The sequence below is a fragment of the Equus asinus genome, chromosome 9 (genome assembly GCF_041296235.1).
Source record: "Equus asinus isolate D_3611 breed Donkey chromosome 9, EquAss-T2T_v2, whole genome shotgun sequence".
In the NCBI taxonomy this organism is placed as follows: domain Eukaryota; kingdom Metazoa; phylum Chordata; class Mammalia; order Perissodactyla; family Equidae; genus Equus; species Equus asinus.
In genome coordinates, this window is record NC_091798.1 from 39,702,522 (window position 1) to 39,727,933 (window position 25,412).

Consider the following 25,412-nt stretch of genomic DNA (forward strand, 5'->3'; position numbering starts at 1 on the left):
ATTAGACAAGGTCTCTGCTATCATGGAGCTTTCAGATGTTAGGGAAGACCTTAATTCTCTAACTAGAGCCAAGACTGTAAAATTACAAACTTATGAAGTACAGAAACCTTACCCAGACTAGGGGGTACCACTCAGTGTCACTAAAGTGACATACGAATGAGGTGGGAAGGATTAACAAGGGTTGCTTGTACTGAGCCAAGAGAGGCGTGAAGAATTTCCAAGATATATGGAGGAAATACCATTTACAAACACCATGTGGGAGGAGAGGCCTGGTGAGGCTGACGAAGTGAAACAGAATCTGGAGCCAGACCATGAAGGGCCTTTGGAATGTTGGTCGTTATTCCGAGAATAAGAGAAAACCATTACAGAGGGCAGAAGAAATGTTTAAACTCTTAACTGGTATAGTTCCTACTCTGTCATGCCCAAGGGTTAGGTGAGGAAACTGCTCCCACTGAAACTTCTTCATCCTCAGGTAAATCAAAACCTCTGGCCTATCACACAGAACCCAGGCCAGTTGCAAAGCCTCCAAACTAAACAGAAGCTAACAGAACACCGTTAAAAGGAAAAAAGAGCAGTTTCCCCTCCAAAGCAAGGAGCAGCAAGTTCTAACCCCAATGGACCATGAAAGTCTATGCCCTCCTCGGCGTAGGGAAGGGGGAGCCCTCGAGATGGCTGAGAGAAATAGCTGATGTCAGAGCCCTTGTTAAGAGCCACAAGCCCCAGGACTCCCCCAGAAGCAGCCCGTCTTCTCCTAGATGAGGGGCCAAATTCAGGGTGGATCAAACCACAACCAACTCTCCCATTTGTCCCCAGGTTCTGTGCATTCATCTGCACAGGCCCTGAGGATTCATTCTTTCAGCAGATCTTTCTGGAAGCCCTACTAACTACTAGCTACTATGCTAAGTCTGGGAACCATACTGTTTCCATCTTGTTTATCTTCTTCTTCTTGCTCCTTCTCTAGACACCTCCCTCCTTGTGGCCACCAAATCTCTACCTCCTCATAGCAAAAAATATATGTGACCAGACCCACTTGCTGGGTCAGAAACCACATGTTTCTCAATTCTGACAGGCCTGGCCTAGGTCTTAAAGATGCTGGCCCAGGCCCATGTGAGACATAAGGGCACTTTTCCAAGGAATTCCGTGGAAATGCCATTTGGGCATTAGAAGATTCAAATGAATGTCCCAGGATATATGCTAAGAGATGCGAGAGGAAGGATGAAGGATGGATTGAGCAAAGATAAACTGAGGATAAGATATAAGGGAGCGTTTTGCAAGACAATCAACTCTTGCCAGGAAGAAGGGCAGAGACCAGGATAAACTAGGAGGCCAAGAAGGAAGACTCACCCAAGAAGCAAAAGTACTCCAAGCGTGGACCTCAGCCAGATTCGAAGGCAGCAGTGGAGCAGAACCCACTGGCACTGGCCACCTATCCTGGAGGCGGAACCACTGAGGCAGTATCATCACAGAGGACAGGCTCTCAAGTCAGACACGGCAACAGAATGCTTGCTGCGGCGCTTACTAGCTCTGACATTCAGCAAACTCTCTTCTTTAATAGGATGCCAGTTAATGATGAAGGATATACAGTGTTCAACACCATGCCTGACACACAGCAAAAACTCAGTTAGTAGAAGCTCCTTAGAGCCACCCTCAGGATTCTATACAGAGTGGAGAAAAAGGAACCCAAGGTAAGGCCTGAAGGAGAATGCCTCACCAGATACTATGCAGGCAGAGGATACTGGGGGAGGGGGACACTCAATCATTCAATGAACACTTGGAATTGAGTGGTGAACACAACATACAAAAGTCCCTGCCTTCAAGGAGCTTACATTCCCACGAGAGGAGAAAGGCAGCCAGGAAACATGGAAACAATACGTTAGGCAGAGAAAACAGGAGAACAGGGATAGAAAGTGCCAAGTTGGGGTGCTACATTAAATGGGGCGGAGGGAGAGGGGACGTGCTTGGAAGCCTGCTCTGACTAGGTGACAGCTGAGCCAGAACCAAAAGAGAAGACATAAGCCCTATGGATTTCTGAGGAGAAGGGAAGGCAGAGGGCAAGGGAATGGCAAATACAAAGGCCCCGGAGTGGGAGGGGGCCTGGCGAGTGCACAAGGTTTCTAGGAAGGTGGAGCAGCCTGCTCATTGAGGGCCTTGCTGGCCACTGTAAGGACCCTGGCTTCTACTCTGAGTGACTGGGAAGCTATTAGAGGGTCTGGGGAGAAAACAGACAGCAGGGGGCAAAAGCAAGAGGAGGGAGACTGGTTATGCGGCTATCACTGCAGATTAGATGACTCTGGAGCTGTCCCACAGATGCCTCAGGCCAGTGGGGATTCTGAGGGTAGATCAGGAATGATCCTCAGCAACTAGCTTCCCAACATTCCCCCAAGAGCTTCCTGTCTTCACCAACCCCCTCCCATCCACAAGCAAAAGTTCAGAAAATTTGTGTGGGCTGAGGGAGGGTTTTTTCATTGCCCATCAAGGTGCCATAAACCGTACAAAGTATATTACTTTGTTTATTCTTCACCACAGTCTCATAACCCCAATCTTCACAGATAAGGGAACAGAAGCCAGGGAACTGGAGAAACTCCACTTAGATTCCTAAGCCAATGTGGCTTTTGGTGGCACCACACAGCGTCCTTGCTGGGACATTCTGTCATCTGATACCTGGCAAAGAAAGAAGGTACTGGAGCTGGACTTTATCTATGCTGGGAAGGCCTCCCAGGGCAATGAAAATGCCTCTTTGGAGTTTTTGATGAAAAAAGACATAAAAGGCTCAAGAAGCCGAGCTGTAATTCCATTCTTCAAGCCAATTAGCCAGAGATGCCAGACCGTTAAATTCCTTCCTCTTCTATCCTCACGCTGACTGATGAGAGCAGTGTCAGACACCCAGGAGAGTGTGCAGAGGGAGAAACATGCCATCCCATCACCCCACACACAATCTGACTGTGGACTGAAGGAGAGGCCACTCCTAACTTCTTGCTGGCTGGCCAATGACCCAGCAGGACATTCCTGGAACAGGCACTCCCCTTTTGATTCTTCGAATTACAAAAAACCATAACAGGGTCACTTACAGCTCCCAAGTTACAGGCTTAGAAACCTGATTCAGAGGCCAATTGGGCTTTTGAACTCCTTTAGGGGCATCCCAAGGACTCTGAAGTAAAAGTTTGTTTTAAATCAATATGTTGCCAGATAGCACAGTCCTAACCCAGAAGAACATGTATAAAACCCCAATATCTGGGGGCCAGCCTTGTGGCATAGTGGTTAATTTCAGCCACTCTGCTTTGGCACCGGGGTTTGCAGATTCAGATCCTGGGTGCAGACCTACACCACAGCAGGCCATGCTGTGGTGGCGACCCACATATAAAATGGAGGAAGCTTGGGGCTAATCTTCCTCAAGTGAAAAAAAGGAGGATTGGCAACAGATGTTAGCTCAGGGTTAATCTTCAAACCCCAATATCTGGACTCATAAGAGTTAAATAGCAAGGGAGGAGTCCCAAGGGGAAAGGGGCCAGACACTAACATGAATTCACAACCACCTTTTGAAATGTTGATCTTTCTATTCATCCAACACATATTTACTGAGCACATATCATGTGTTAGCACCGCTCTAGGTGCCGTGGAAGCAGAGATGGAGGAAAGAAAAAACTGCCTTCGTGAAGCTTGTAAGGGGAGGCAGGCACACTCAGAGATCAGGGAGGTTAAGTAACCTGCCTGGTCCTGGTGTTAACACGGGGATTTAATCCAGCTTTATCACACTCCACGTCACCTCTGTCTGCTAGGAAACTGGTGCCCTGCTATAACTACTAGGCTTTTGTGTTTGTTTTTTCCGTGGTGGGGAGGGTACATCGGGGAGGCAGGGAGGGAATGGGCTGAAAAGAAGGTATTTTCCTTTGGTGGGTGTTTGTGAATTCTGTGGAATCTGTGCTGGATCACAGCAGCAGGGCATGATGAGGAAACGCATTTACCTTGGAATCAGGACTTACATCCTAGTCAAATCTCAACGACCCTGGGCAAGCCACCAAGCCTCTCTGGGCTTCAGTCTGCGTATCCCTAAAAAGAGGAGGTTAGGGGCCAGCCCTGTGGCCAAGTGGTTAAGTTTGCGCACTCCGCTTTGGTGGCCCAGGGTTTCGCTGGTTTGGATCCTGGGTGCGGACATGGCACCGCTCATCAGGCCATGCTGAGGTAGGCATCCCACATGCCACAACTACGGGGACCCACAACTAAAAATATACAACTGTGTACTTGGGGGATTTGGGGAGAAAAAGCAGAAAAAAAAAGCAGAGGTTAGCCCAGCAAGGAATGGTAAATGGCTTGATCTTACCTAACAATTCAAGCCTATTCATAGTGGCTGCCTAGCACACTATGGTAAGGAGGATTTTGGAACCACATTCAGGCTGAGCAGAAAGAGTCATAATTGATTCGTGATGTCTGCCATGAGCTTGGAAGAGTAATTAACTTGGGTGATCACCTGAGGACTCTTCCATTTCTGACAATTTTAGGTATCTGAGTGGTAGTCACTTAAATTTTGGTGACAGAACTAAAAACCTCTTCTTTCATGACTTTCTAACCAATTCACAGAACTTTCTTTGAAAAGACAGATCACCCATTTTCTGATATAAGACTGGAGATATTTTAATTTTTCACTATAAACAATTCTGCTATTATGGCATATTCACAAGAACCTGGAAACAGTTTTATTATTTAGACTGTTTCACTGAATAGGAGTTCACCTATCACCACTGGGACTTGTGGTAGTGTTTCCAAACATCTCCCAACCCAAATGCCATTTTGCAATGCGGCTTTGGCACTCTCCCATCAAGGAGTGAAGGCTATTTCTCCCCTGGAATCTATGCTGGACTGGTCTGTGGCTGCTTTGACCGACAGAGCGTGACGGAAGTCATGTTCTGAGACTTCTGAGCTTGGGCAGTAAAACAGCCTGGCAGGTCCTTACACTGTGGTTACGTAAGGGTTGGGTTAATCTTGGTGAAAGGTATACAGAATCGTTTGTACTATTTCCACAATGCTTTTCTAAGTCTGAAATTGTTTCAAAATTAGAAGTTAAATAAAAAGTCTCTGTTTCTTTTTTCATTTTGTTTTGTTTTTAAGGAAGGCCTGGCAGCTTTACTTTTGCACTTCTGGCATGGAAGGAGCCCACCCACCTGAGGGTGTCACACTGTGAGGATGCCAGAGAGAGCCACATTGAGAGGCCACATGGAGGGAGGGGAAGGGGGAAAGAGAGATGACACACAGGTGATTTTTTTTTTGAAAGAACAAGTTCTTGTTATAGTGAACCAGAAGTACAAGATTTCACCTGAAGCTGAAAGAGTCAACAGAATATGGCTGAACTTAAATTAGACCTTCAAGGGAAATAAGAGGGTCAAAAAGAGCCAATAAGCCACTATGGGAAACAGTATGGAGATTTCTCAAAAAGTTAAAAATAGAAATACCCTATGACCCAGCCATCCCATTACTGGGTATCTATCCTAAGAACCTGAAATCAGAAATCCCAAGAGTCCCTTGCACCCCTATGTTCATCGCAGCATTATTTACAATAGCCAAGACGTGGAACCAACCTACATGCCCAGAAACTAATGATTGGATAAAGAAGATATGGTATATATACACAATGGAATACTACTCAGCCATAAAAAAAGACAAAATTGGCCCATTCGCAGCAACGTGGATGGACCTCGAGGGTATTATGTTAAGCGAAATAAGCCAGTCAGAGAAAGACGAACTCTATATGACTCCACTCATAGGTGGAAGTTAACATATTGACAAGGAGATCCGATTGGTGGTTACCAGGGAAAAGGGGGGGTGGGGAGAGGGCACAAAGGGGGAAGAGGTGTACCCACAACATGACTAACAATAATGTACAACTGAAATCTCACAAGGTTGTAATTTATCATAACATTAATAAAAAAAAAAAAAGAGCCAATAAAAGTGGACAAGCTCAAGACTGATTTGGAACACACATAAAGATAACAGCATTCTCAGCATGGGTACCGTCTGACCCCTCCCAGCAGTCAGACAGCCATCATGCTCCCATCCCTCTCTCCCTTCTTGAAGCATCTGCCAAGCCAAATGGCTTCTTCTTCTGTTTTGCAAGTGTGAGCCAACCCAATAGTACCCCTTTGGACATATTCTAAGGCCAAGAGGAAAGATCATAAATCTCATTCGAGGTTGGAAAGTACACATATTCAACTGACTACACTGGTTATCATCTACGTTCCAGCCCAGTAGATGCCATGGGGAGCAGAGATGAATCTTTCCTGTCAAGCTCTGCCCAAATTACAGAATCTCTAAGATTTGGGGTGGTTTGTCACATAGCAATAGATAACCAAAACATACGTCAAACTTCCACCTGTGGCTTTTTTAAAAGCCTTAAATTCTGGTTTGGTAAGATCTGGCTATAATGGGTCTTTTGGACCTAATCCTTGGGCTAAGCTCAGTTCCACATTCTTCTTGGCTAAGTGCTTTTGTTTCCTGAGTTCCTTTTTATACAGCATCCCTACTCTTATTGCAATAAGATTTATCTTAATATCTAAGAATATTAGAGGGTTCTTTCCTTTTTTGTAGCAGGGTTTTTGGTCCTTGCATTGTCCCTGTTCCCTTGGAGTCCCTTTTTCCTCTGTCTGTTTTGGTCACCATCTGTCATTTTGGAGGCTTTACTCAGATCTCTGGCAATCCTCTGTGGTTGGTTAATATTTAAGGCTGAGATTCTGTCACGTGCAGCCTTAAGAGTTTTGACTAACACAAGTGAAGAACGCCTAAACTAAAACAGTAAGAGCAAAGTTGACTGAAGTTAGACATTAAGGAGGTAAACTAAACAGAACATGAAACCTAACTGAATTTGGAGAGAAGAGATCCTCTGAAAGAAGTCTGTATAGGGTACAGCTGAAGCACGTGGGAGTGGTAAATTCTATTGGAGGTGTAGGATACCTAAGGAAAAACTTCATGGGGAAGCTGATATTCTGTTTAATCTCCAGAAATGTGTTGGTTGGGGCAGAGTGGGAATGAGGGGTGAGGAGTGAAGGGAGCAGCATGGCAGGTTAGAGGCCTTATCTACATACAGACTACTTAAAGGATGACATCCTGGATTTCAAGCCGATATAGTTATTGGATAAGACATCTAATGGTCTTGGAAGGGTGTGGACATATTTTGCACATGGGGGGACGTGAACTGTTTGAGAGCAAAGAGTGGAATGTGGCGGACTGTCTGCCAAGATGGTCACCAACAATTCCTCTCACCCTGTATTCACATGCCGTTTCTCATAGCTAGATGGAGTTTATTTTACACAAATGTTTATAATAGCCATTATTCATTATTCATAATAGCCAAAAAGTAGAAACCCAAACATCCATAAATGGATAAATGAAATGTGATACAGTCACGTGCCACATAATGACGTTTTGGTCAACGATGCACCGCTTATACAATGGTGGTCCCATAAAATTAGTATCATATGGCCTAGTGTGTAGTAGGCTATATACCATGTTGGTTTGAGTAAGTACACTCTATGATGTTCATGCAACAGAATTCCCTAATGATGCATTTCCCAGAATGTATCCCTGTCATTTAGTGATGCATGATGGATATTCATATACAATGAAATATTATTTGGCAATACAAAGCAATGGAGTACTGATTCATGCTGCAACATGGATGAACCTTGAAAACATTATACTAAGTGAAAGAAGCCACTCACAAAAGACCACATATTATATGATACCATTTATAAATGTCCAGAACAGGCAAATCTAGAGAGACAGAAAGTAGAATAATGGAGGGGGAAGGTTAAGGAAATAGGAAGTGATTGCTAAGGGGTTTGGGGTTTCTTTTTGGGATGACGAAATGTTCTAAAATTAGACAGTGGCGATGGTAGCACAACTCTGAATATACAAAAAAACCCCACTGGTTTGTACACTTTAAATGGGTGAATTGTATGATATGTGAATTATATCTCAATAAAACTGTTACTGAAAAGGGTGGGGGAAGGTGACATCTATTTGCCCTCCTGTGGGATCTGGCCAGCCTTGTGACTTGCTTTGAACAATAGAATGTGGGCTAAGGGATGCTGCACCTGTTCTGGGCCCAGCCTTTAAAACCCTGGCAGCTTCTACTACTTCCACCCTCTTGGAAGCTAGCTGCCACGTAAAGCAGCTCAGGCTAGTGAGAGACTATGTGTAGAGAGAAGCCCCATGGAGACAAACCAAGACCCTAGTCACATGAGTGAGGCCATCTTGGATATTCCAGCCCCAGGCAATCTGACAGCTGAATTAAGTCACCCAAGTGACCCCAGGAGAAATCACATGAAGCCAACTCACAAAATTGTGAGAAATCGTTGTTTTAAGCACAGAGTTTTGGGTGGTATGTTATACAATAGATAACTGAAACACAAGCTCTCTGAGCCTCAGATTCCCCCTCTGTAACATGGGACTAATGCTGCATGGTTGTTGAGAAGATTACATGAGGCCAATACCAGGCACTATGCTCAATACTCGTTGCTATAGTTATTATTATTATCATTAAAAATAACCCCAGGAGACCCTTGACATCCTGCAGGGGTGCTCTCTGGGAAGCCTCATTCCCACAAGCACCTGCTGCCTCCAATCACATGGTTTCCAAAACGCTGGTTTCCTGAGAAAAATAAAGACTTTTATTACTACAATTTCTGAACACTGATCTCTGACCATAGACTACCAAAGAAGGTTCTGCTTAGATCAGCCACCTACCAACCCGCCCATCCCCTCAACACACCTTCATTAAGTCCTTCCTAACTACTAGACACCCATTTGGAACAGCTAAGACCCTCCCTCCTTTGGAAAAGAAACAGTTTCCACCTAGCTAGCTGTTAACAGAATGGACTACATACTTGAACTTCAGCTGAGAGATGGTATCTGCAGCAGTAAATAAATCTAAAATCATCCAGCTAGAGAAAAAACCCTTAAATTTCTGTAGAGAGCTCAGTGACATATGCACAGAATATAGGCCCCAAGAATGATTCCAACTGGGGATCCCAGAAGCAACACAGAGAACAAGGAATTAAATAGATCCCGAAAGCGTGCATCCCTTAGTGAGGGGATAAAAAGGTCCCAATCAGAGAACCTGGACCCCAGGTGAGAGAAGATCTTGACCATCAGGCATCACCTGCCGTGTCTGGGTACAGAATGGGTCCAGGCAGTTAACAATTCACAGGCTGATGACAGAGGAAGAAACCCCATAGAAAAGATGTTAAACAGCTTTCAGCTGCATTTATAAATCATGATAAATTGGTAACACTGAACTAAAAGAGCCTTTTAATCCTAAGGAGAATTAAGGTATTTGTCCCTCAAAAAGGCTGGTGCAATACTTAAATTATACCAAAGGTAAGAAAGAGAACCAAATCTGTGGGTATTTTCCACGTGAGGGGACAAAATCCACCGAGTCCAGGAAGCACTTATTCTAGATAAGCTCTCTATAAAGTGCCAAATCCATCGAACGCTAGTTACTTACAGTCAGTATAAATAATACAGGCCTGGAAATGGTCTACGCCATAGACCATGAGGGCTACGGGTGAAAGACTTAACACCAGGCAGGCACTGGGCTGAGTCTATTGGATAACCCAAATGCTGGGCTGATGTTTTCACTAATATATAACATAGTAAAATGAGCAAACAGTAAGTGTACAGCTTGAAGAATGGTTATACCTAGATTAAGAATATTCCTAATACCCTAGAAAGTTCCTTTGTGTCCTTCCCAATCAATAACCAACCCCACCCAGGCCCCCTACTCCACAGGCAGGAGTAACCACTATTCTGCTCTCCATCACCATAGATCACTTTGGCTTGTTCTTGAACTTCACATACATGCAATTATACGTTATGTGTTCTTTTCGGCCTGCCTTCTTTCATTCATCACAAGGTTACCTTGTTTTGAAGCAGAAAACTCAGAAACTGAGATTTATTTTCAGGAAATCCCCCTCTGATGTCACAGACCTGGATGCCAACTACTTTGATGACACTGGTTATACTTCCTGCACTTTTCCGGGCACGTGTTATCAAAACTTACAACAAAACAGAATCTGGGACTGTAAAAGGTTTCCTTCAAGATAAACTTATAAATCTCTTAGAGGTATTCAAATCTATTCAATCTTAACATAGCCTCTGATTTGACACTATACAATTATAATCTTCCCTACACTGAGCGCAAAATTCCTCTCAAACATACTTTTCTTCCATGGTATCCACCCAATCTAAAGAATCTTCAAATCCAGGATTAAAATGAACCATCATCTGTTACTACTTTTGATCAGTAAGGGGTTAACTACAGGAAAATCTCTGAGGCAGCCTAAGGCCCTAAATTTGGATGACTGTGGGTCAGCTCAGAAAAGATGGGAGAGAGGCAACATACAGCAATAAGTTGTATGTACAGATTGGTAAGCCAAACTATCTGGATTCGAATCTGGGATCTACCACTTCTAGTTGGGTCACCTTGGGCAAGTCATTACTCCACTCTGTGCCTCAATTACTTTACTATAAAATGGGAATAAGCTCATAGGATTGTTGCGAGGATTAAATGTTAATGTATATAAAGCTCTTAGGAGACTACTTGGCACACAATGAGCACCTGGTAAGAATTGGCTGCTTTAAAAACCTGAAAATGCTGTTAGGAGAGTAACTATTCTGCAAACCAAAAGGTTCTGAAGCAGTCACAACAGTCACCCAGACATCCAGCACAGTGCTTCTCAATAGGTTTCCTTTCTAATTCTTTACACCGATACTTTTTGTAAAATGCAAGGTTACATGCTTGAATGTCATGGGAATGTCAAATTGCTCTAAAAGTTTTTAAATGTTTACTCTCACTTTCTGTACATATCTCATATCTCACCATAGCCCAATAGCTGTTCATGGACTGGCACTCGACTGCAGGGTAAACTTTGAGTAGCACTGTTTTAGCACACAAGCAGGACTCGTGAGCCTGCTGAAAACTCAGAGTGCAGGTTAAACAGAATTAGGGAAACATACTAGTAAAGAAAACCAACCCCAATAGCAGGGGCAAGAGGATGACTTGAAGGCCAACAAGCTGAGAGATAAAATGACCCCAACAGGCTAAACCTGAAAAATACAACTAGCTGCCAGAGCAAGAACCCAGCTGGTAACTTTCCCCCGCAGTGCTCTAGGAGCTGTCCTCAGAAAACATGTCGGCCAGAAGTCATCAGCCCCAGAGGGGACAAGAGACATGAAGGAAGTAGGCAGCGCTGACTCCAGCCTCTTGAGAAAGAAGTCCTTCTCAGGAGTTAGAAGACAGCCTAAGCAGTCAACAGGCTTTGGGAACGTCAACCACAGCACACGGGGGCCAGAGTTTCTCCTCTGCTAAAGAAAACATGCCAACATGTCCTTTGGTGACGTAGGACTGAGCACATGCACACCCACATATACACATACAGACAGCCCGTTCACAGTACCTGTGGTTTTAGGAGGCTCCTGAGGTCCGCCCTGCCAGCCGTACTGTGGGTATCCTTGGTAGGGGTACCCGTGAGGAGGTGGGTAAGGTCCCCCAGGAGGTCCTGGAGGGTAGACCTCAGGCCCCATTGGTTGTTGTGGATATGGTGGGTATGGGGCCGTCGGACCGGGGCCCGGGTATGGTGGAGGGTTCCCTTGGTTCATCAGGGACCTGCAGAGTGTACCTAAGAGACAAACAATGAAAATTATTTGCATTTAATCTGTGGAAATCATTAGGAAAAAAATTTCAATCCATGAGATCATTTACAAAATGCCTTAACGTCTCAAGCCTCTTGCAAATCCAGCTCTGCCCATTTGGTTTCCTTCTCACCATCACAATTGGCAAATATCTTATGCATCTGTTTATTTGCCTTTTGTCTGCATTCCCCACTAGATTGCAGGCTGTGACAGCAGGGATCAAGCCAGTTTTGGATCATCAGTATGACCCTAGAGCTCAGCATAGTGCCTGGCACAAAGCAGGCTATTCTACAATAAATAAGTTGAATAAAAACAAGGATATTTTGTTCTTTAATTCTCTGAAATGTCCATAAATGTGATTGGATAGCTCTAAGAAGAAGGCAAAGACTCTACCAGCACTAATCATGAGTCAGATCAGTGGAGGCTGACCTAGTACTAGAAATCCTCCAATAAACAGGGTTGGGTCATACTGGGGTCTTCTGACAAGCAGCACTGCTGGCAGTGACTGACCAAACAGTATAACCGCTGCCACCATCTTGGGCACTGGGGTGATCTGGTTGCTCTCCCTAGACCCCCAGCTCTGAGCAGTTGAGCAGTGTGCTCAGTCATCGCTGGACAGATGGCAGAACTGTCTCTAGAGGATGCTGAGCATCTCTCTGACAATCCAGGCTCCTAGAACTCTGGAGGCTCACCAAGAAGCCCTACTTGTGTTTACAGGCTCCTGTTCTCAGTGGTTTGCTTCTGTGAGGGAGGCCATTGCTTCCCAGCCCCCAAAGCCTGTTAACCATTCTCTTGGGCTTGAAGTCTGGAGGGCCAGCATCTCCTTTCCATCACCTCTGTAACCCCCACAGTGCCTGACACAATAACTTCCAGATTAAAAGCATGACTGGGAAATACAAAGTACATACAGACTCTGGATGAACAATGTGATATGTGACACCTTGCTGCCTTGTACACTTGCCCATCTCCTATATTGATATTTAACTTTTTACCTGAGTGTCTTCTATCCAGAACTAAATAGTAAGTCAATAGAGGGAGGAGTCTCATACTCAAAATTTAATAATTTCACTATTAATTCTTTTTCATAACATGCAATCAATAAATTCATAAGTGACTCTATATGAAGAAAAGAACAGCCATAAAGTAAGGTTCCCTAGAAAATCTGGATTAACATAATAGTGGACTTTACTGGTTGCCCACACAACAGCCATATACCGCTTTGTAATAGCAGTCAGATTTCCCGTTAGGTATCCATCCATTCTTCCTGTAGTTCATGTTCTTCAGGGGAAGTTCATCCCATTCCAGCTCCAGGGTGAGCCCAGGCTACTCTAAACCAATCCATGCCACCCCCTCCTCTTTATCAAGATTGATTCAAAGAATCCAGAACCAATCACAAATGGCATCCCTTGGCCACTGGGATTGGTTCTGAAGTGCCTTGATCAGTTAAAAGCTTGGGGCTCTCCTACCACATTCCCAACCCTTTCTTTCCCTTAACACAGGCACACATAGAGTCTAGCAAGGACATGGCCTACGAAATTGCTGACAGCCTATCTGCAGCCCTGAGGGAGCCAGCCTTAAGATGAAGTAGGTACTTCAGAAAGTCAGAGCAGAAAGAACAAAAGAAATGGGATTCCAGACGACTTTACAACAGTTCATAAATCAGACAGAAATCCAGCCTAACCTAAACTACCTAAATAGAATTTCCAGTCCTAAGAACCAATAGTAAGATAAGCTAACGAACTCCTCTGAAAGACATTCACCCAAGCATCCATTTACACAGGGCTGACTGTGCCTGGCACTGTGCTAAGTAGTAGGGTACAGAGATGAATATGGCTCTAACCCTCCCCTTGGGCCACTGGTTAAAACACAAACATATAGACAGTGATTTTTAGAGAAGGTGGCAGACTGCTGGGTAGGAGTAGGGGCTTAAACACAACAGGAGGAGGTGGGAGTAGGCAGAGTGTCCCTTGAAGGAGGTGACTATAAATTGAAACTTTATAATATGGAATCAGAATGGCATGAGGGTCTCTATTTTGACCACATCTGCATTCTGTCCCCATTTTAGAGACTCTTACTTTTCCAGGGGGCTGACCTGAAAAGAACTAGCGTCCTTCCCCTTCTCTGCTCTCTAGTCTAGCCAGCATGACTTCATACTTCTGACCTGGGAATGGCCCTTCCCCTTCCCCTAATGCAAAAGGTTTGTGGTGACTAACACTGCAAGCATTACGAAAATTTGGGCAATGGTAATTGCTGACCACTCTTGCATTTCCTCTTTCCTACTGAGGATGTGAAAAACCTATTGAGCCCTGGTTAACACAGAAATCATTAACCCCCTTATGGCCATTCCATTATTTGTTTTTTAAGTCACAGAAGTGGAACACAGCCATCATAACTACTCTTTCCTGAAATTCAGTGTGTGTAAGGGGCGGGGGATGTCCTCTGGACTGACCTAATTCCATCAAAGCTGTAGTTTAACTTGATTAGTCCAATAAGACCTTTTAGTGATGATCGTTCTCACTCTGGCAAAGCTTGGACCTATATTTCTCTGAAGACATTGTTCTTCTAAGGACAACGAGCAGTGAGAAGGAAAAGAAGTGTATAGAACTATTACAACTTCAGACCCTGATGTTTCCTTTTTTTTTTTTTTAATTGCAGTAACATTGGATTATAATACTGACTTTTCTTGATCAACCTTTTTGCATCTATTCCTCATTATCCTGTGCAGCTCTCTCCCTGGGATCCTCAAAACTCTCCCACAGGTAGGTGTCCTCCCCTCTTCTCCCTCAATCACGTTTCCCCCTCATTTTTGGTGCCTACCATCCCCCCTCTGCCCGAGGAATCACTTAATGTCCACGTGGGAAAAATCCCAGGTGCTACTCACAGAGGCACTTATAAAGAGCAGAAACCATACAGGCGCCCCCACAGGTGTCCCAGCCGCCACGACCCCCGCCCCACACACACATTCTGTCCCTGTGTTCCCAAGATACACAGTCATCTTAGAGGGATAAAAATCTGTATCTATTTTCAGTTTCCTCTAAACAGGAAAAAATCCCAGTAAGAGAACAGCAAAAGTCACAGAAACAGCATTTGTGCTGAGAACAAAGATCCTAGAGCTGGCATTTGAAAAGCAGGACTTCCTTCACCGAGGGGCAATCAACTGTTCCCAAGCTTGTACAGAAGCAAATCGAAGTAAAAATAGATTACCTAACACTGACACAGTCTAGGACAAGCCACTTAACCAAAACACAACGAGCTTTAAATTTAAGGTATGATCCTCAGCTTTGTAACGTGAACCTTTTCCCTTATAAATTTGGTCAGGTGAGATGTAAGCCCTACTATAGTGGAGTGTTTTACACTGAGGATCAAATGTGAACTGTGGAAATTGTACCAATAAAGACAAATCAGAGCTCCAAAAGAGACTGCTGAAATCAAGCAACAGCCAACATTCGTTAATAGACTGTATCAAACACTGCTCTCTGCCAATCCCATTCAAGACATGCTCAAAGTCACAGGATTAGCAGTCATTCAACCATAATGACAAGAGCAGAAACTATGCTTTCGGAAAGAGGTCTGTTGAGATGAGATCACTGTCTTATCTGAGATAACATCAAAGTAGAGATTCAGGAAAGAACAACATTTTTCAAAGTTGTTACTATTTTTTAAATTACAAGATACCTGATAGCCTGGCATTGACCCCGTGGGCAGTACAGTGGAGAATTTTCCTCTGGAAAAACTGAACAGCCCCAATGGAAAAAAACTATTGATATTAATTCTTGAAGAGACTCCAAGGAAATGACTCACCCAGTCACCCCACAACAAAGCCCAGGCACACAGAACTTCTAATCGACTTTTTATTGCCTCATACATAAATGAATGGACAAAGATTATCAGACATCTGAGGAAAGCAAGCAACATAAAAGACAGGGCAAAACAAAAAAGGAAAAAAGAAAAAACAACCTAAAAGTCCAAAAACAGAAGAGTTAAATAAATTATGGTACATCTATATAACAGTTCTTTTACAGTCACCTTTAATTTGTTTTTGAAGCATGACGTAATAAAGTGTAAGAAAAATTTAAAAGCTATATATTCAGCATGATCTCAATTTTATTTAAAATAAAATAAATATTGATAAATAGGTTAATGTAACAGAATGAAGAGTCCTACAATGGACCCATGCAGTAGTCACCTGACTGAACAGGAAGACAGCATGGCAATTTACAAAGTCAAAATAAGTCTTTCCAATAAACAGAGCTGGATACTCTTATGAGGGGAGAAAAAAAAGAACCTGATTCCCATCCTTATAAACAAAAAACAATTCACACCATATTATGGACCTATATATAAAAGCTAAAACAATCAAACTTTTAGAAGAAAGCATATAACATATTCACGACTTTGGAAGTATTTACCTCATGACCCAGCAACTCTACTCTAAGATGTATACTGAGGTGAAATGAGTGCATATGTCCACCAAAGACATACGTAAGAACGTTCAAAGCAGTTTTATTTATAACAGCCCCAAACTAGAAACTACACAAATGTTCATCAACAGAACAAATAGATTACGGTATAGTTACACAAAAGAAAACTGCTCAGCAATAAAAAAAAAAAGAACAATGGATGAGTCCTACAGACAATGATGAGCAAAAGAAGCCAGACCCAACAGACTCGAGACTGGATGATTCCATTTATATGAGGTTCAAGAACAGCCCAAATGAATCTATGGATACTGACTGGAAGAGGCACAAGGCGAGCCTTCCGGGACGATGGAAATGTTCTACATCTCGAGCTGAGTCATGTTTACACGAACACTATCAACTCATTGAGTTGTACGTTAAGATTTTCACACTTTAGGGCTGGCCCCGTGGCCGAGTGGTTAAGTTCGTGTGCTCCGCTGCAGGCGGCCCAGTGTTTCATTGGTTCAAATCCTGGGCGTGGACATGGCACTGCTCATCAAACCACACTGAGGCAGCGTCCCACATGCCACAACTAGAAGGACCCACAACGAAGAATATACAACTATGCACTGGGGGGCTTTGGGGAGAAAAAGGAAAAAAATAAAATCTTTAAAAAAAAAACGATTTTCACACTTTAAGTTGTACAGGAACAGCAGACAGACAAAATTCGGTTAGAAGGAAAAAAGAATATTTATAGTGGTTTTCCCTAGGTGCTGGAATTATGGGCAAGTGTTATTTATTTATATTCTTCTGTATTTCTGAAAATTTCAATAAGGGAACCTATTCAGTCAGAAAAAAAATTAAGTTTTCTTAGTTCTGTCTGATATTTCCATGCTGCTCACCTTTTTTTAATGGCTAGAATGCCTCTGTAGCCCTATCCACTCCCAGTACTCCAATTTCCCTTCCTCTTACTAATTTCCCCTTGTTGATAACCTGTTGCATATCTGCTCTTCACTGCTCTTTACAGTGATTTTTGTAATTGTGCTTCTTTTTTCACAAGACATTTCAGCTCCCTAAGTTCTTTCTGCTTCAAACTGAGAAGTCACTTGGCTAAGCACCAAACATGGGGTAAAAAAAATTCTCTCGGTTACACGCAGACTTCTCCCACCTTGGACTGTTCTTATCATCAAAGCCAGAAGCCATGCTTATCCTTCCTTCCTTACATATCCTTCGTGGGAATTTGTAAAATTGTCTTTAAACTTTAAACACATGACAACAGGTCTAACTCTAAAGACCTCCTCTGTGTCTCTTTGTAACTCCCTGATTAGCTGGCCTTTTAATAGGATCTTTGCAAATAGATTTTTTTTTTTTTTGAGGAAGATTAGCCCTGAGCTAACTGCTGCCAATCCTCCTCCTTTTGCTGAGGAAGGCTGGCCCTGAGCTAACATCCGTGCCCATCTTCCTCCACTTTATACGTGGTATGCCTACCAAGCGGTGCCATGTCCACACCTGGGATCCGAACCGGTGAACCCCAGGCCGCCCAAGAGGATCATGTGCACTTAACCGCTGCACCACTGGGCCAGCCCCAATAGATTATTTCATACTCTAGGTCCCTCAATTTTTCTTTATTCTCATACCCATAATTTTGGGTATGATTTGTTGAGCTAAAAAAAGCTTTAGAATTACTGGTTTTGTGCTGCTCTATCATCTCAGGCTTATAGTTTTCACTAAATTTTAGCATTGACATGTTAGTTTATTCCATTCACACAGTCATCTGATCATCCCATAAATACTTCCAGAAGCATCCACTAGGACCCGGTTCTAGGAGTTCCAGGCACTACTGAGATAACGGTAGGCAAGAGACAGTTTCAGGCTAGTGAGAGAGACAGACACTAAAATCAGCAATTACAAAACCGAGCTAAGAAAAAGGAAGTGCTTAGTATGGTGAGCATGTCCGGAAAGTCAGAGCAAGCTTCTCAGAGGAAGCGATGATCACACTGAAAGTTTACACAAACAGAAATGCAATTACGCCACCTTTACTCTCGGTCAGAGGCAGAACACAGTGCTTCTGAGGAACTGAGTGGGTTTATTACAGCTGAAGCAGACAAGATTGGATGAGGCCAAAAGGTCAGCTCACAAGAGGTCTTGCTAAGAGTAGCCTTTGAGGATCATTGCAGCTTCCTTTTCTATAGTTATTTTTTCTCTTTTAAAAGGATTCATGTAATTTTATTTATGTTTGCTTGTTGGATACCATTGTCAAACCTAATCATTTGTTTACTCAACAATATTAAGTACCTACTACAGGACAGGCCCAGTACTGGGGATATGACAGAAAGAACTCTAGCTGGCTTGCTCTTCCCCTTCAGTACTGCTAATAATAAAAATAAAATTATCTTTTCCACTTGCCTGTTACTGCGTCAGATGGAAAATGCTGGAAGTTCTCCAAATTTCAAGGGTACAGTGAAGATAGTTTGGTTATACAGAGTAGACAAAATTCACTTTGGGCAGCCACCTCAAAGAGTTATGCAAGTTTACTGAAACTGAGGTACAAAAGCCTGAATGACCCCACCAAAGGGATTTGTGCCCCCCACACACGTGAATGTGTGGTGAGCAGAGATAAGAAGCAACAGCCTCAAATCCAAACCCCAAAGCCACAAGAACAGGCATTCCAGAACAGCAGGCCTTCACTAGGAAGAACCTACTCTCTCCTGACGTGGAGAACTTCATGGGGGAGCCCCAGGCAATAGCAACAACAGGGATTTACTTTTTAAAGATGGTAGTGGTGCTCCCAACAACAGAGTAACACAGGAGACCTCTGATAGTTGATAGTTATTGTAACTTGAACAAGCGCTTTGTTTTTATGACTTGCTCATCATTTCTAACATTTCCCAGGTTGCTTTTCTTTGGGGGACAGGCTGGAAGGAGATAACCTGTAGTGTTACTTCATTATTATCCAAATACTGATTCTGCTGCCAACCTCTCAAATGTGATTAGCTATCCCCTACCTCATTCACCATCTTTTGTTTGCCAGAGAGTTCTACCAGGCCCTGAGCCGTCCTCATATAATCAATGAGTGAATAGATATTAGAACATGTCTTTTCTATCAACATTTTTGCTTGTGGCTTTAGAATAGCTTCTCTGTGGAACACACAATGACACACAGCTCAGCAGTGGACCCATCACTGAACAAGGGCATCAAAACGCACATGGAAGGCAAACAAATAATAGCGGATCATCTATCTCTGGAGGCCCTATCCTAGAGGCTCAGAGACTGTCTTAGTTTATTTTTCTTTCTCACAAAGAATATTTAATGTAAAAACTACACATAACTGAGATATACACGAAACTAAACAATCTACAAACTATTCAGTAACATGGTCTGCTAACGCCACTCACGTAATTGCTTTAAGCCACTATCCCCAACATTCAGATAACCGAAAGATGTAAGCATTCTCAACTTGTCCTGATACATTAGATCAGGAGTAGTAAAGTCTGAAAAGTCATACCCACATTAATTATCCACAGTAGTCCAACATTATTTGAAAATATGGCTTTGACCAATCAATCTCGCCTTCTTCTAACATTAAACTTGGTATGTACGTTTTCACATTCTTCCAGCCTTGGAGACTGAGGGAATTCGGAGTTCTCTTCAACAGAGAATAACACACCATCTACTAAAATCTTTTTGCAGAAAGCTTTCTATAAAGAACCTCTGACTGGATCTACCTGTTGCACTATAAGATATAAGATCTATAATATTTATTAAACAGCACTTAAAACATCATTACTACCTGAAAATATCTATCATCAACTAAAATAGCCTACCCTTAGCTGCCCAGGCATTAGTATCCCATTCTTCCCAAATGTTTTGAGGAAACATCCTTTGTTTTTACAGAGGGTCCGTCCTTTTTTCTTAAAAAATCTTCAATAAAGACATTTTTAAGTGAAACCTCAAATAAACAAAAACACTCTATTCTTTGAACCAGCAATTCTATCTTTAGGAATTTATCCAACAGATGTATACTAGTGCCAATATGCCAAAAAAACAATTTTATACCACACACACGGATACTTACTGTAGTACTTGTTTATAATAGCTATATAACATATATATAATATATATATATACACACACACACATATATGAGATATATAACATCCCAAAGGCCCATCAGTATGGGAATGGTGAAATAAACCACAGAATTTCCAGAACCGCTATTCAACCCTTAAGAAGAATGGGGTAGAATTACATGTGCTGATATGGAAAAGCACCACCACAGTGAAAAAAGCAAATTGCAACACGGTGCATTCTACTATCCCACTGGGGTTTAAAAAATGAGGTCCATTTCTAGACCTCAATAGTTATATTAATGAATATAATTACTCATTTAACTATACTTTATTGTTACATACACTTTTCTACACATATTTAACAATGAAAGTTAAAACTTCTGCTGATCATCTTTGGGTAAAGTCTGCCACGTGGCTTTTAGGATTAAATAATCCATTTCTGAGGCCAGCCTCGTGGCTGAGTGGTTACGTTCGTGCGCTCTGTTTTGGCAGCCCCGGGTTTTGCCACTTCAGATCCTGGGCACGGATCGAGCACTGCTCATCAGGCCATGCTGAAGTGGAGTCCCACATAGCAGAGCTGGAAGGACCTGCAGCTAGAATATACAACTGCATAGTGGGGGGGCTTTGGGAAGAAGAAAAAAAAAAGGGAAGTTTGGCAACAGATGTTAACCCAGGTGCCGATACTAAAAAAAAAATAAATAATTTTTTTAAAATTGTATTTACTCTGCAAAGATTTTTTAAAAACAAAAAAAGAAGAGAACTCAGTATAGAAGACAAATGGCTTGCTAAGGCTGGAAAAAAAAATCCATTTTCTAACTCATAGAGCAAGAAAGTCAGGCTTCTAGATGCTTTCAACAACTACCACTGAGAACGCCTTTTGTTCCAGCTGCCACCTGGAAAAACCCAGCAACCCAGCTCAAGCGCAGGATCCACAGTTGCAAACAGTCTGATGGGTTGCAGGCCAACCTCACCAAGGTCCTCTTCTACAGCCATTATTAGTCATGTTCAGTCTCCCGCAGAAACCAGAGGACAGCCTGGATGCAGGCCTCCCGCCCGCCTTCAGCTTCTGGAAGGACTCCCCAAGGGTAGAGACAGCTCCTGACAAGGCTAGCAAATCCTGACCACAGCCCCCTCCCCACACTGCTGGGACACCCAGTTGGCAGGGCACTTCCAGCCTCATCCAACCACTTAGCTCAGGAACCAGAGTGGTCAGTACCCCCCAGTGCTGCTCTCTGAAAGCCAGTGGGGAAGTGAAGGTTGGCTCCTCCTCAGAAAAAAGGCTGGGGACCTCTGAATTATATCTAGTCACTGGACATACAGGACAGCATGGTAACTCTGAACTTCAAAGAGGCAGTTCTTAAAGTAACAATGGAGAGAAAATGAGGCTCAGCAAGAGCGAGGGTAGAAAGAGAAAGCAGCAGTGCACAGGAGAGAAAGGAAAAGGGAAGAAAGCTGTTAACACAGAAAGTGAGTTGGGGAAATGAAAGGATAGGTTAGACATGGAGAGAGAGAAAAGGGACGAACTCTGCCCCCTGCCAAGTTGAGAGGACACACTAGAAAGGGACAGATCCATCCCTCCCAACAAGCCTGACAAGGCCACTTCCCAGGCCAGGTCCCCCACCAGCACAGCCCCTGAAAGACTGGCTCTGCCTGCCCCTCCCAGAGTATTAGATTAGGCTTTGTGGGAAAGTCGAAATCTTGATGGCTTAGAAAGAGGCCCCTAACAGCTTAATGTGCTGGCAATCTAACTAAGCACTCCTGGTTCCTGACAGATACCAAACTGGCCACGGCTTCGCACCACCATTAAAGCGCGCTCTCCTGACCCTCTGAGGGAGCAGCAGCTCAGTCAGCACGGTGGGGCGCCTCTTAATGGACAAGAGTGCATTTCACTTCACACCAGCAAGTACCACTCACGCCTACCACGTCGGCACCCTAAGAGACCACATGACCCCAGGGCAGCTCGCTCTCCCCTCCTTTCTTCTCTTCATCTTCATAGGATTTTTAAAGAAACAGGCATTATGGACAACAAAGGTCAGAAAAAACAAATGCTAGACGATAACTTCAGCTTTTCGCCATTAGTAACATCCACAAAGTGCTACTACATACATATGTGGAAGACAACAGGCTCCAAGTGTATGGCGTATCGAGAGTTTTTTAAAAAAACTGTATCCACTCTGGACAAAAACCGGAGTTTTCCAAGAGCACACTTGCACAGAAAGAACAATATAACACAGCATCAATGAAGCCACACCCCTGGCAACGAGCCTAGAATTTAATATAGTATACAGGCTCACCACCACTCCCGCCTCCTTTTGGAAAACTTCATATCAAAACACCAGTGGTTTCACGCTGACTGCACTTATTTTAGTCCCTAGATTCTTCACTCTGCTGTCTTCCTGGCATCACAGAGCCAGACGGAATTTCAGAAGACGGGATCTAAGAGGCCCTCTTCATAGGCCTGCCTACCCCAAACCATCCCTATCACCTGAAAAAACTCACTATTAGTAAGTCATATCTTTGGTTGAAGGCAATATTTTCCTAAGTGGAATGATTTGGAGAACACAGACAAACAACTTAATTTTAATAGTTATGCCTTTTTATATTTACCTACTATTTATGGAAGATGATAGTAGTTTTCAATTTAAGGCAATGATATGGTTTCCCTTTTAAAAAAGTTTTAGAATTAAAAAAAGGGTCAATTTAAAGAAAAATATTAAATAATAGTACAGATGGCATAGAGCTAACACAAAAGTCATGCAGGTGGAACACAAACGAAGTGTGAGAAACACAGGTAAAGCATCCACTTCTAGGCCCCTTGCTTTGGAATCCAATTGCCCCTCGCTGGAGTTTCTATGCCACCACAGACATCTAAGGTCATCAAGATTTAGTTCAGCAGTCAGCAGAGCCAGGAGGATGTAGAAACTGGACCAGAGATAGAAGAATCATATTGGCCTTAGAGAGGTTGTTGCCGGGGAGGAGAGGCGGAGGGAGGGGAAAGAGGGGAGAGGGCGGAGTCTGGGGTCTCCGGGAAGCTAGTGGCAGCAGGAAAGCAGTATTAGGCTTAATAATAAGGACTCATGAGGTAGGCACATTCCTACAAAAGTCCTCCTCTTCACACATATTCTCCCCAAATGATCCTGCCCATGGTCCTGATACAGAAAGCTGACTGGTAAAGTACTGAGGGCTGCATTAGAAATTTAATGTGGCAGAAGTCTAGCACCACTTTCCAGGTCTTCCTCTCCCCAAATATCTTTGCAGTTCAATGGTTCCCCATCCCTACCTTTCTCTGAACACTGACCACAAGGTCAGATGGTTTTCAGTGATAATGTAGTTTCTGAGCCAAATCTCTTGGGATTAATGATTCGTTAGCATAAATCACCACACAACTAATGATAGGCACCTGTGAGTAAGGCCTTACTCCCCAGTGAGGAAATTCAGGTAAACCAAATCCTCCTCCCACCGTGACTATCAACACCCCCTTAAAACATTTAATTGAAAGGGTTCAAAAAAATGTAAATCATCCCTTGTTTTTGGCAAAGTCATACCACAGGCTTGCTGCCCACACAGATTGGATTCAAACCATTTGTCTCCCCTGCTTTAGGAGTGAGGGCCCATCCAATTTCCCAGCTCTGGTTTTGAAGCCTACATCAGCACTAACACTGAAGCCGGGTACCTCAGGTATACTGCAGATGTCAAGCCAATTTGCTGTTTCCTGTTTAACTTGAGGGGTGACTCAGGGGTCTTGAGGAGTTGTGAGCTTGTTTTGCAAAAGAAAGAAAATGCCTTGGGGAGGTTGCACTCACCGGATAGCTGGCCCTCAGCAGCTGTTGAAGCCTTGAAGTCAGATTGCCCAGGGCTTAAGGGGAGTGACCCCTTTGTTTCCCAAAAACTCTTCCTGCCAAACCTCTTAGCTCCATAACCCCCCGCTTTCTGTTCTTGGGGAGGTGGATTTGAGCGAACCCAGGCTCCCACCAACTCGTTTTGGCCAATTTGAATAAATCTTTCTCCATCTCCAAGCGGCGAGGTCTCAGTGTTAGGCTTACTGCGCATCGGGCACAGGAATTTGAGATTAGGAGGCTCAGTATCAATATTCCACATACGTCTCCTAAGAACTACGAAAGAAGTCACTCCAAGCTCACTTGCTTTTAAAGAGCCCTTTGTGTACAGTGTCCAAAGTGTTGTGAACCTTTGGGCTGGAGGGTCAACTCATGTCCAGTCCCCTAGTTTTCTATACTGCTGTTTTTTAATTGCTGACTCCCGTTTTATAGCCAAGCCAATTAGTAGCCTTGGCCAAGCCTCAGGAGCCTGGAGGCCTGGAACACAGCACTCAGCTCAGCCTGAAAAAAACAGGAAGCCTCTCCTGCAGGATTTCCTTCATGTGAAACTAAGCCTAGCCAACAAATGTCAGAAGTCTAAGAGATGGATGTAGTTCTGTAGAGTCCCTCTTGAATCTCTATTTGACTGAGCAGCAGGACTGGCAGACTGACATAGGAGAGGGGAATTTTAAAAGACGACTTTTTCACTCCTCGTTCTACTCAGTGAGCATTATTACCCACTGCTGTCTCTGATAAGCTTAATAACTAACTCCTTTAGGGTTGAAAGGATGTTGGGTCAGAGCCCCACAGCCTGCCAGGTTACTGGTTTACTCCAGGCACTTGCACAGAAAAAGCCAGAAAAAGAGTGAGGAACAATCTGCACTGATTTACATATGAAACACAAACACGCACTTACCCTCAGGCCTCTAGATCTTCATTAAAGCCTTATTGGTAACCAAGCCCAAATACTCCATTAAAAAAAAAAAACAACAAAAACCTTAGAGTTTGAATGACGCTTTTACAAAAATTTAGAATGTCTATCTCTCTTTTATCTCACTACATCTCAAAATATACTGTTCATCCAAGAATTAAAATATTCTGCTTTGGAAGAGCTCAAATTTCATATAAGCCTCTCATTAATTATTCTTGTGACAATGAATTCTCATTAATTCTCTGTGAAGGGGGTACTGACCATTATCCCATTTCAAGGTTGAGGAATGTTTCCCTTCCAAGAAAGGAAGGCGGCACCCACGGCCTCGGGTGACAATGGCGCAGGCCTAGAATGCTCCGTGGCTGATCTCTCACCCATACCCCAGCCCTGCCTCTCACCTGGGCACAGTTCCCCTTGAGGGCATTCTGAACAGCCAACCCTGCTGTTTATCACAGCTTGTGTTTAGGGGAACACACTGACATTCCCACTCCCCCATAATGAAGTCTTAAAATTCTTGAC

General features: G+C 43.4%; 1 protein-coding gene across 4 annotated transcripts in view; it reads right to left on the reverse strand.

The window, feature by feature from the left end:
* The window catches only part of PURA (purine rich element binding protein A), a 124,544-nt gene that overhangs the window by 30,871 nt on the left and 68,261 nt on the right, over nt 1–25,412 (reverse strand). For all 4 annotated transcript variants that reach the window (XR_011505803.1, XR_011505804.1, XR_011505801.1 and 1 more), the window contains exon 2: nt 11,445–11,666. The gene's annotated coding sequence lies outside the window, so the exon portion shown is untranslated. The remainder of the gene's footprint in view (nt 1–11,444; nt 11,667–25,412) is intronic.